The sequence below is a fragment of the Megalopta genalis genome, chromosome 8 (assembly GCF_051020955.1).
Source record: "Megalopta genalis isolate 19385.01 chromosome 8, iyMegGena1_principal, whole genome shotgun sequence".
Lineage (NCBI taxonomy): Eukaryota > Metazoa > Arthropoda > Insecta > Hymenoptera > Halictidae > Megalopta > Megalopta genalis.
In genome coordinates, this window is record NC_135020.1 from 20,181,188 (window position 1) to 20,194,654 (window position 13,467).

General features: G+C 36.8%; 1 protein-coding gene and 1 long non-coding RNA gene across 3 annotated transcripts in view; one reads left to right on the forward strand and one right to left on the reverse strand.

The window, feature by feature from the left end:
• Positions 1-11,299, forward strand: part of LOC117224457 (uncharacterized) — a 68,525-nt gene extending 57,226 nt beyond the window's left edge. Inside the window, exons 1-2 of one of the 2 annotated variants that reach the window (XR_013033942.1) lie at positions 6,884-9,109; positions 10,174-11,299. This is a non-coding gene — a long non-coding RNA (uncharacterized LOC117224457). Of the gene's footprint in view, positions 1-6,883; positions 9,110-10,173 lie in introns of those variants that run through there. The other variant, XR_004491235.2, reaches the window with a different exon arrangement.
• sha (shavenoid) overlaps positions 1-13,467 on the reverse strand; it is a 151,602-nt gene that overhangs the window by 86,737 nt on the left and 51,398 nt on the right. The window lies entirely within an intron of this gene.

The window sequence follows — 13,467 nt, forward strand, 5'->3', positions numbered from 1 at the left end:
TACTTTAACATTAAGGCAAATGACGGAAGATCAATTTTTATTAATAAAAAGGGTTATAAATGACGACCGAAACGCACGGAAGACTAATATATGTATGTATATATGCAGCATCAACTTCTTAATACCAAATAAAAGCAGCATTGCCTCAAATTTTTTAAACGAATTTGCATACAGATCACCATATATTTTCATTACGTTACTTTTTATCGTCGTATCCATGCGACAAGAGGCCCTGGCTAACACTCTCGCAGGCTCGTATTTTGCACGGAAAGAAGATCAAATTAATTTAATGCGCGCTGTTATTTAAACCCGTGGCGCGCGATTTACGGGCGATCGATATACTTTCTTTGTGCATTTTTGCCCGTACATCATAACCAGGTTACGCTGCGTTTAATGAAATATCGTAGCTACGAATGCTGTTATAAATAAGGGAGCGGCGACAGTCAATTAACGCAATCGATGCTCGTGCTGTATAAATTCTCACCAGGCGCCGCGCGCCGCTTAAATTGGCCGTGTGGTAAACGGTTCGGCGTCGCGGTGGTGGGTAATTTAGCGCGGGCGACGCGCGAGTTTCGGTAAAATCGCGGCCGCGTTGAAGAGAAACATGATCTGCGGTGGAAACGACTCCGCGATATCTCCGGCGCATCGGGAATTTTTTAACCGATAAAACTTAGTGGCCAATAAGCGATCCGCGGGAACTGGACGAGAAGCTTTTTATGCAAATCTTCGATTAACAGTCGCCACGTTGCGAGGAACGTGCTCGGCAATAACATCGAGGGACGCGAGGCGGTACACAGGGCCAGATAACAAGGATCGCGTAATTACAAGGATCAGCTTCGTTCGAACAGTGAAATCATTCGGGAACCCACGAGAGCGAACCGATTATAGCATTTAACTCTCGCAGCAGTCGTATATTTCTGAATTCGCGTACGTAACGGACCAAAAAATTCGCCGATCGTTCGCGTGTCAGTGCTTCGCGGGAAGCTAACGAGAGAACCGCGGTATTTTCGCGAAGCTAACAGCAAATATACAAGGCGACTGACCCGGAATCGATGAACGCAGAATTTTACGTCCGATGTACACATCAATGATGAAACGGTATTTTACGGCCGTGAAACGAAAGAATCGTTAGACATTAATAGACACGGCGATTACACATCTTCAGATTTGCATATACAGTAATGTCTCTCTAACCGACGCTCAGATTGCGCAAAAAAATGGACGATTTCGGAAGAGAAGATACGATTATTCGAATCTCGCGGCTTGTTTTTATAGCTCTTGGCAATTCGTAACTATGAAAACGAACCGCAAGGCTCGAATAATCGTATCTCTTCTTCCCGAATTGTCCATTTTTGTGGACAATTAGAGAGACATTACTGTACTATGGATATTTATACGACTGACGGTTCTCGGTCGATCACAGTGTTTAGGTCATTCGGCAGAACTTGGAAATATTGGTAACACTGCGTGGTTTCTAATATTACTCGTAACTTTGATCGAATATGTCAATTTCTTCTTAAAATTGGCAATATCCACGAAAGAAAATTAATACACTTTTTTAAACTCGTGTCATTGGTGAAATATTTCTGTCTTTTACTGCGACTTTCGTGAGATATCTTCACAAAACTGGGAAGTAACTTTAATAATAATAAAATATTATTTTAACTTTTTATATGAGTAAAAATGTATGGTACCGTTATTCATTATTTTTTTTTATGTTTTACGTGCTACGCAAGGAAAATTGCAAAAACAAATAAGAAACGAATAAAAATTACGCAATACTCGGGTAACAATGAATTATGTTAATGGAAATTTGCAAAATTTTTTATCGATCAAAATAATGATGACCAGAATTTTTTTTATGTAATCATATATTTTTTGCGCAATTCAATGTGTACTTAGTATAGTTTCATACGATTCAGATACTCTGTCCAAGATGCTTGTTGAACATCAGCTCATTCTTATAGTTGCCGATTGTCAACAATTATAAAAACGAGGTGCGAGGCCTCCTCTTCCCAAATTGTCCATTTTTGTTCGCAAGCTGAAGGAATATTAGGGGGAATTTACTGTACTCAACAATCGTTTATAGCTGAGGGAGAAGTTACTAGCTGTGAGAATTGGAACAAGACTGACAAACATTTATGAAACATACGATGAAATTGTGGATTTTATGAATTAACTTCGTTAAATATATACAGAAGACACAATTATCCATTGGAATACCATAACAGATCGCACAGTCGCTAAAAACGAAGCAGTTACGGCGACTCTAAATAAAACCTGAGAACACAAAAAAAGAAATACATTTGTATTTTAATTTCTGTCCCATACAATGAATTCAGTATCCTGTATTGATCGTGGTCGTAAATAGTTTGAAGATAGCCAACGGCAGATTAAGCGAGCTATCATCGAGAAATAACTACGAGAGAATGTGCAGCATGCCGTGAATTAATTGTAATTAATAGTGAAAATAAGTGAAGTAATTATAAGGATTCCAACCTGTAACTCGATCGCGTTTCGTCCCCGCATGCTGCCTCTAATGTTCGGCTGCTCCCGTCAACAACGCGAATAGCTTACTCGCGTGACAGGAACATGGCCCGCGGTCATAAAGTATTAATTTCACCTGAGAGCGTTCCGTGTCGTCGATGGCACTGCCCTCAAAAACCGCTGGTAGCAACTCGCGCCCAACTTTTTGGGGAAAAAATCCGGAGCAGTAACTGGAAACTGACTTCCACCTGCTACATCGCTCCTCGCTCGCGAACCAAATCGGCTATCTTAATTGGAAAAAATTCTCATATTACGCGACGCGTTGAAAATACAACTCTCTTCTTGGATTTTCGAAATGCAGAAGTCTATTCCAGAGAAGTTAATTAGATATTCGACCGTTACACTTTCAAATGTTATGCGAAGATCCTGGAAAGTGCGTCGAAATTGTCGTAGCTTTCGACAAATCATTGAAAGACATAGGGAAAGTGTGGATATTACCGCAGACGCGCGCGCACGCGCTCTAAATACTGCGGTATTTTATATAAAAGTAATACATTTTATAGTGTGCAATCTTCTAAAAATGAATCTCATAATTTTTAGCATGTATAATATAATATAATATAATTTATATATATATATATATATATATATATATATATATATATAATAATAATAATAATAAATATGTATATATAAATATATATAATATAATATATATAAAAAAATATATATATATATTTATATAATAATAATATAATATAATTTATGACATACAAGTAATAGCAAAATCATAGTTTTAATTTATTTATTGACTTTTGATATTCGGAAGCTTATGAAAACGTTGAGTCTTATGAAATATTCGTAACGGCAGCTGTGAACGCTGATTCGAAAAGCATTTATATTTTGGTAATTAATAATAAGCTATTGATTTTAGCGTTATTTTTAGATAAAGTAATCATTACTTTGATAAGAAATCGACGTACACACTGTCGTCATCATCTATCCTCAGATATTATTTCATAACACAGTATTTGGCGCATAGTTTTTTACAATGTGTGTACATTACTGCGGCGTTTTACCGAACTGCGTACCTTAACCTACACAGCGCAGTTCTGGATGAGCCGGTGCGAACACGCTTGATCGTAGAGTACCTATATCTAATTTGTAAAGTGCTATAGTGAGAATACTTTGATCCTAGGAATTGTAGCTGTGTGTGTACATGTAAAAGAAAATGGGTTATGTCAACCTTGACACGCAGTAATCGGAACGTTCACAGTATTTGGCTCGCAGTAATAGATACATAACCGCGGTAATATATGCACACGTACAATTTCTTTACATTACGTTTTTGAATGAAATTTGTGATTTCAGAGATCCAATACTTTGAGAAAAGTAAATATTCGAGTTAAAGAATAATAGATACAGTTCAAGTTGTCAATTTATTGGGGGGCTTGAAAGGTCTTATTTTTTCTATTAACCTTCACTTCACTTTCATTGAGAAACCGCAGTAATACCTACACTTACTCTACTTGATGAACTAAAAAAGATATCTGCTTACTAGAGCCTTCAATAACAATTAACAATACAACAAACTAACTAAGGGTTTTTACGAAAAAATGTTGTTCTTCTTAACTCTGAGAATTTTTTAAAAATCTGTGTTTATTTGATCAAAATTCGTTTTTAAATATACGAATCCACCAAATCTTTGAAACATTAATCTTTTGTAGGATCTATAAAGATATCTGAACCGTCCGAACAGAAATGTTGTTAGATTTCATATGTTTGCGACAAAACTGAATAGGTGAAGTGAAAAGATTACAAAAACGTGTGGACAAAAAATCGTATTGGTATATTACATTAATCTCGCTGAAACTATTAGAAGAAGAATGATAGCATCTGTTTCTTAAAATTGCCGCAGATAATTATTATAACGATGTTCTAGCGTGTTTAGCTGAGTTTTAGCGTACGACTTCCCAAATTCGGAATAACGTGGCGAGAAACAAGTTTCGATGATTCGTGTAGATTGCACGGAGCGAGCCAGAAACACGAAATATGTAATTGCTGATCATGGGCTGTAATTATTAAGATTGAAGGAGAGACTCGAACGAGGTCTCGAGTCTTCATCAGTGCGGGCGAAACAAACAGCTCGAACGAGGAACTCGTCATATGATTATCGGTTATTAATTTTAATCGAGTCTTTTAATATTCGCCAATAGCGCAACGCGGTTTCGTCAAATTAATTCGTGTGAGCGGGAAACTATTCGTGTTCGAAATTCGTCCGCGATGCTTCGCGAAACCTGTAATTACAACGAGCGACCGTGATTAAAGCGGATAACGTGATAAATAATGTACGTCGCGCTCTGTGTTGTCGACAGCGATCGTACAATATCGTCAACTAGCGCTTAAGTAGCACGACCCGACGCGTTTCCAATATTCGAATCTGAACTTCCTGACGCAAAGGCAGCTCGCATGTGCTCAATGATACATCCAGTATTTTCCAAATGCGGCGAATAGTATAATACATAAATGTGACACAGATTTGGAGGTGTCTCTGTTTATCATTAACTTGTATCTTTCAACAAGTTCGTTTTCGCGATTCATAATAATTGAAAAATTAGCCCAGTCTCCCCTTTGTTCAACTTCCCATATTCCATTGGAGTAGTGAATATTATCGAGACTTTTTAAGTCAGTTGGTGCGCAACGCCACATTTATACAACGCGAAATTTTGAAAGTCCCCAACAAATCAAAATGAAAGTTCGAGTGTTCTATAATTTCGTGTAGTTCATATGTTTTCCTAATCGATAGGCAAACTCAAAATAAACTTCAACATGCACTCTTTGATATTACGTTATTATAGTTATTATTATAGTTATTATAGTCATTATTATAGTTATTATCATAGTTATTATTATAGTTATTGTAGTCATTATTATAGTTATCATTATAGTTATTATTATAGTTATTATTATAGTTATTGTAGTCATTATTATAGTTATTATTATAGTTATTATAGTCATTATTATAGTTATTATAGTTATTATAGTTATTATAGTTATTATTATAGTTATTATTGCATTACGTTACTATATTATATTACTAAATTATTCATAGAATCTGTACAATTTTGAATTTACCTCTGACGCGTGCTACCTTTTTGGATATGTTCCGTCGTATGAAAATACCCGAAGAACACCATGAACAATCGCAAGCATTAAATATTCATAATCAGTTAAATGGACGATGACACATGTATGAATCAATTTGACCCGGAGACATTTTCAAGATCGTTGAACCGAGCGGTTATAAACGAAATCTGAGCGAAAGCATAAAATGGTTACACGTGGTCCTCGGGTGACCGAACCTCTTGGAATTTATATGATAATTATTGCCCTGTTCGTAAAACGGTGTCGATAAGAGAACGCTTTCGTTCTGAAGATCGGTGCTGTGCAGCGGCTTCACTCGACTTCGAGGAAACCATCATCGCTCGGCTATCGGTCATGATAATAAATGGCCATCGATCAAATAAATATTACACGAAGCTTTTCAGATTTTCGACAGCATCGGATGCTCGCGTGTGCGGCCAACGAGCACGTCTCGAAAGATTCCGTCCAATATTAACCTCTTTCGTGTATTTTTAATTTCAGTCTGGACACTGACATTCTTTCAATATGTATATTCAGCGTATTCTTCACTCAAGTCTGGACACCAACATTCCTGATATTTTAACATTTTTTTTTAACATTTCCATATTTTTAAATTCTAGTCTGGACGCTAACATTCTTTAAATACCTTCGAAAGATGACTTGCCTTATTAACTCTTTGCACTCGAGACTAATACAAAGACAAAACGTAGAAATTATAATTTCTGTGGTTTTAAGGAAAAACGTCGCATATTATAATGTCAAAATATTTAAGTGGACTGCGGGGCTCTCGAGCCCATTTGGATCTTGTGTATAAATACTGTTATTATTAGACCGCGGATTTTATGCATTTATGACAAAAATGACCAGCTGAAAGTCAGTGCAGTGAAAAAATTTAAACAATTTAAAAATACTATCGTATTACGTTCGATTTATTAAGCTCGTTAAAAAAATAAATAAAGGTCTCGTTAGAAAAAATAAATAAGCTTCTGCATCTGGCATCTAGTTATTATATTAATATCTAGTTTCTGACAATTAATTACGTTAAGGTTTCTCGACAAAATATGTTGAAAAACGTTGATAAGCATACTCAGTTTTATTTTCGCCAAAAAGGTCAGCTGTTCAAGTGTTAATTGGATACACGTATTTATCACAAAAAAAAATCATGAAAACAAATTCGATAAGCTCAAGAGATATAGAAAATACAAGGAAACGCTAGTAATGCAACGAACTAGCGATCAGAACTTGAAGCGACAACACGGCGTTCTTCCTTTCAATCACAGGTTTATCCAGCAAAGGTCAGTGTCTATTAACCTCTTGCGTTGGTGTGACGTACTACGACACCTTCAGTCATGAATAAGAAAATCAATGAACAATGACATTCTAGATAGACAAAAGAAATATCTCGTTGCATGATATATTTCGGAACGTGTCAAAGTTCATCGCGCTGAACAAGATTAACCCTTTGACTACGGCCGACTTTGAGACGCGCTGGCCGTACCATACGGCAGAAATTGAGTTACGATGTACGCCGAGAACGGCGAACTTCTAGGTAGGGATGAATTTTTGTGAAAACATATACGAATAATCAAAAAACTGAATTTCACTGCATTAAAAAACAATATTATTTATTTCTCTGAACCAAAATATTATAAATATTACGAATTTAATAGTAACGTAAAACCTTTTTTTCGTCTAACTGAGATAAGATTTGTCGGAATAAATATCGATAAGATTTTCAGTGCGCCCATAGGCGCCCTCCGTGTCAGAAAACCAGACTGCATCGAGCGCCTATTGTCGCCCTCCGTGTCAGAAAACCGAACTGTATCTCGAGCGCCTATAGGCACCCTCAGTGTCCCAAACGCAACATTTCTAAGCGCTTATAGACGCCCATAATAACCTAAGTGCTAATAAAGATCATCAGGTATCTATCTGAATTTTCACTGCACTGCACTCACTTGCACTGATTTTCCAGTGCAAGAGGGGTTAATCAACGCAGCCATGTGAAACAAGATTTCGCTAGGATTCTAATAGGTTCTCACGGCCGATACCGTGAGTATGCAAACAGCGTTCTCGGTCCTAGGATTAAGAACCATTTATGCTGACCATTACTCTGGCCGAAGGGGCAGCTTCCGCTAGTCCGATCATCGTTTATAAAGATTCTGCGGTATCATCAACGCGCGGGCATTGGTATTTGACGGGGAGGAAGAGGAAGAAGAAGAAGTACAGCTGGACCCGAGTCGCAGGTTTCACGATGGCGTATAGCATAGCTACACTTAATGCAGTTAACCGGCTCTTACGTTGCACGATCACGTCGTGTCGGTGAGCTGCACGGGGTGCATTAGCCGGGTGAATCAACACGTCGTGGGATCGCTGTTTACGTAAACAGCGTTAGCTACCCGCGTTACCTCGAGACTCGGTATCCGCTGAAAACGTTGCTCGGGGATCCATTCACCCCGCCGAGTGCAGAGGCTGCTCGTTGTGATGCTGGGCACGGGCATCGGAGCACGTAGTCGTTAGCTCCCGTTACTTTTCGGGGATTACTCCTTTGCACTACGATTTCTTTTCTGGCCGCGTTGATTAGCGTTAATTACTTTTATTCCTAGATTTGTGATAACGGAAGAATCAAATTTTGTTTCGGTCCAGAAGAAATAAATAGTATTCGTATTTGGTAGGTTATGTACGAGATCTTCATCACGTGTCTGACACGTTGTCATAGTGCAGATAGTTAACATTGGGCAATCGATCACTATAAGTCAGGGACGATAACTATTGTAAGCGACATAAAAAGAATTCGTTGGATAACAATTATTATTTTGATTCAAACGTTTTTAGTTATAAGTACACTGCGGATATTTATGCAAGATAAAATGTCTGCATGAATTGCAAGAAATCGACATTAAGTGGAAGGTTGTTTTCTGTTTCAATCATTTTAATTGGATGACAATAATGTGTCAATGTTCTTAAAATCTTCTAATGGAGCGAAGAACTTCTAATAATAAAACTTATTTTGGATTCTTGCAAAAAATGACTGGTCTGAATTGCCTGTTTTTAAGTAATAAAACCAAAGTTATCAAAATAATGCACAATATGAAAATATTGCAAAATATGTCTGAATAAATTGATTGTATCGAGTAATTCTCTAGGAAAATATTTATCAATCTGAATTATTGTAAAATAATCTCTACTGTTTCTCTTTGTTAAATTCAAATGATCCATCAACCTGGAATACATAATTAGCTGCAACAATTAGCTTTTTAAGTATTCTATACGGAACAAGTGACAGATTATTAATGTTTTACTATTGGTGGACTCGAGAACCATACTCGACCTTTCACATTACAGGGCTATGTCTAACAAAACGTTTTGATTATTATGTAGACAGTTACGTTCAGTTCCATTCAGTATGAATTTTTCTAGATATTCTTGAACATGTTCCTTGGAGAAGCGTCCAACCCCGTGGCAGATATTATGCACAGATGTAAGCACAGTGTCATCGTTACCATTGTATTGTGTTTGAAAACACCTGACATAGACCTTTTCGCATACTTGCCCGCCTTCTGGTCTGTTCCACGTCGACTTAGGACAACGATTTCTACGTATATTAAATTGTTTGAACGTTACAAATCACAATTCTTTATAGAATAGTGAATTAACTCGTATCATATATATGCTGCTATTCCTGCTAAATCTAATACATTCATAAAATCACTAAATGAAAAATATCAGAAATAAAATTTAAAAATGTTTCTAAAGAAACTGCACAGAGTGTGTCATAAATCCATAGTGAGTGCTTACAGAATAAAGTTACATATAAGAACTTTTATGGCTTCTAAAGAGGTATTATGACTTTAATTAGATAAAGGTTATGTTTGCTGTTCGCAAAAATAGATGATATTATCCTATAATATTCAAGCACCTTTTAAAACGCACTAACTTTTTTTAAAATTAGACCGAATGATTTGAATCGTTTTTAGATGTTCATCTGACTAGTTTATTGGACGATGTATGAAATAATGTTTGCAAAAATCGTAATTGGTTTTTTATTTTATAAATGATTATTATTATTATTATTATTATTATTATTATTATTATTATTGTTGTTGTTGTTGTTGTTGTTGTTGTTGTTGTTGTTGTTGTTGTTATTATTATTGTTATTATTACTTTTTAATATTTTTTGTGACTTCAAACAATCATGATTTTTGCAAAATTGTTGTAGACATTGTCTCTCTCTCTTTAGTACACCAAGCGAATTTAATACCTAAAAGAGTTCAAGATATTTGGTACTATTTTTAGAAAGATTATTGCGTCCTATAAATGCAATTACAAAATAATTTGTCGGTTTCCAGTTATTGAATATAAATTTTTAAAGATTCACGTCACATGCAAAATTACCGTTCTCGCAAACTAGCAGTGTTCCAAATTGTTTTACTTTTCATCGAATTTGTTCTCGCGACTGTCTTCCCGATAAATATGTGCACCCTATATGTTACAGCTCAATGAATGCGTAAACATAAAGTTGGGATTATGACATTTTCCTTACAGCCACAGATACATGATGCAGATTGTACGAAACTGACCGCTGGAAGATTCGAAATTGACTAAAAACCACGGGCAAAAGAATGAATCCGGACGGCGCCGCAGCATTCGAAGGTGAAACTCATCCAGCAGCAAAAGGAAGGAGCGCTTGTACGAGAATCTTTCGGCGAGATTATGTATGTCGGCGAGCGCATTCCTCCAAAAAGTAAATGAACCGCGTGTATTTGTTAAACAGCCGATCTCGAAGCATGCGCGTGCGTAGAGCAAACGTTTCCTTGATGAAAACGAGATAGGGCCGCGCGCGCACCACGGGCCCCCCTATAAAATTCCACGTGGAACGTGACACGATTCAATTGTAGAGGGAGACGAATGCATTTGTCACAAGAGGACGTCCGTTTTAACGGCCTACCACTTATCAAGATTGGCACAATTCCGTTACTGCACGCTTCGGAGAGTAGTCGGGCCATATTCCGGTCGATGCGTCTTCCACCAAAAGAGTGCAACACGATCTTCTTAACGACGGCCCGAGGGATTATGGTTGCGCGGTCACGCAGATTCGCGATAAACGTAACAATAATTACTCCGGCAATAGATCAAATCTTCAATAATGGCCGCCGGTGGTCCTCGAAGACCGAGAACCCCGAAAAACCAGCCGGTTTGATCACTTACGTAATTCCTATGCGGCTTCATACATATCAATTACACAAACGCAATTATTATAGTGTGTAATATTCAGAGAGAACCGTCGAGAGGAACCTTCTGTACCCTTTGGTGTACTTTGTACCAAAATATGCAAACATGTAATTTGGTTGTGGACGTAACGAAAGATCAGTATTTATTATTCATTTTTCCGATTATTTAAGTGTTTAATATATGGACGGTTGAGAAACCAATCGGTCCACTTTTAAGACATAAGCCCACTTTTCTTTAAACAGGGACAAGCAAGGGGCAAGCTTACTTGCAAATGTATGCGCACGAATATCGCTGCGCAAAAGAACAAAATAATCGCTTTGGCTAGTTCTCCTGCCTTCAGGATAGAGTGAGTGTAGGTATTACTACGGTCTCTCAATGAAGGCGAAGTTTGGCAGAAAAAATAAGACCTTTCACGCCAATAAATTGATAATTTGAGATATATCTATTATTCTTTATCAACCTTTATCTATTCTTAAAAACGAATTTTGATCAAATAAACACAGATTTTAAAAAATTCTCAAATTTAAGAAGAACAACATTTTTTCGTAAAAACCCTTAGTTAGTTTGTTGTATTGTTAATTGTTATTGAAGGTTCTAGTAAGCAGATATTTTTTTTAGTTCATCAAGTAGAGTAAGTGTAGGTATTACTGCGGTTTCTCAATGAAAGTGAAGTGAAGGTTAATAGAAAAAATAAGACCTTTCAAGCCCCCCGATAAATTGACAACTTGAATTGTATCTATTATTCTTTAACTCGAATATTTACTTTTCTCAAAGTATTGGATCTCTGAAAGTACAAATTTCATTCAAAAGCGTAATGTAAAGAAATTATACGTGTGCATATATTATCGCGGTTATATATCTATTACTGCGAGCCAAATTCTGTGGACGTTCCGATTACTGCGTGTCAAGGTTGACATAACCCATTTTCTTTTATATGTACACACACAGCTACAATTCCTACGATCAAGATATTCTCACTGTAACACTTTACAAATTAGATATAGGTACTCTACGATCAAGCGTGTTTGCACGGGCTCATCCAAAACTGCGCTGTATAGGTCAAGGTACGCAGTTCGGTAAACCACCGCAGTAATGTACACACATTGTAAAAAGCTATGCGCCAAATACTGTGTTATGAAATAATATCTGAGGATAGATGATGGCGACAGTGTACGTCGATTTTTTATCAAAGTAATGATTACTTTATCTAAAAGTAACGCTAAAATCAATAGCTTATTATTAATTACCAAAATATTACGACATTACGAGTATTTCATAAGACTCAACGTTTTCATAAGCTTCCGAATATCAAAAGTCAATAAATGAATTAAAACTGTGATTGCTATTACTTGTATGTCATAAATTATCAATATTATACATGTAAAAAATTATAAGATTCATATTTAGAAGATTACACACTATGAAATGTGTTAGATTTTATTACTTTTATAAAATACCGCAGAGCATTTGGTATTACCTACACTTACCCTATATTATACACAAGTACATATACATTACAAGTTCTGTAAGTTTGTACGAGTTATTATTTGTCTGAACCAATTTATACAAATTCTATCGATCGCACTGTTACGTAGTTTGTTTCAACAAGTTCTGAAATTATTCGAAAATGTCTGGAATTTACGAACATGTTTCGCACAAAGTTTCATCGAAATAATAGAACGAGCGTATCGGTCGCAATTTATAAAATTGCCACTTCTCTGAGAAATGTAAGATAAAAGTACAATCTATTACGAAACATCGTCTCAATTGTGAGACCTCTTCTTGAAATAATAGTACAAATAATAGGATAAAAAATGGATAGAACATATAGAAGCGAACGTAAAAATTCGACCCATATTTTTGAACGTTGTTCTTTGCAAATTCACTCACACAAACACTGTTATGTAACAATCAGCTGTAAAAAAAAAATGATTACTCGAATCATTGTCGTTATTGATTTGTACCAGTTTGTGGAACACGCGCGTGGTTTTCTTAATCGTATTTTTCGCGGCGAAAATAAAACAGCCCGTTCCAAATTAGGGACATCGAACAAGAAACACGGGGACATGGTGAGAAAAACATCGTTCCATGAGATAAGTACATGCTCGTACTTTACCATTTTGCTCATATTATCTTTTATTCATATAGAATAAATGTTTCAAAGTTCAATTGTAAAAAGATCGATGATAATCGTTCCGAAAATCGTCCTGAAAAGCGTTCCATAATAGGAACTTTCGCCGGTGTCGCGCCAAACGTTACTCCACGCCATAATTCTCGCACATAATCAGTTCCCATAATTTTTTACGCTAACCCTATCAGGCGAAGAATTCTACGTTCCACTGTTGTGTTCCATCTGGCATCGAACAATGTGCCTTCCTGGAGACCATAAATTAGGTTCTCAGCGTTGGATTCCACCTACGACAACGGTCCCCGCGCGCGCTCTTACCCGCGGAAATTGCAAGAGTGCCTCTCTATACAAGATTTACAATTCCCCGCAGATAAGATCCGCGAGTTCTTTGTTTCGACGGACCGCCCCTGTTCGGCGTGAAACACTCGTGCACCGGCGGCGTGCCGTGGCGGCAAGCAATGCGGTTCCGAGGCGCGTCT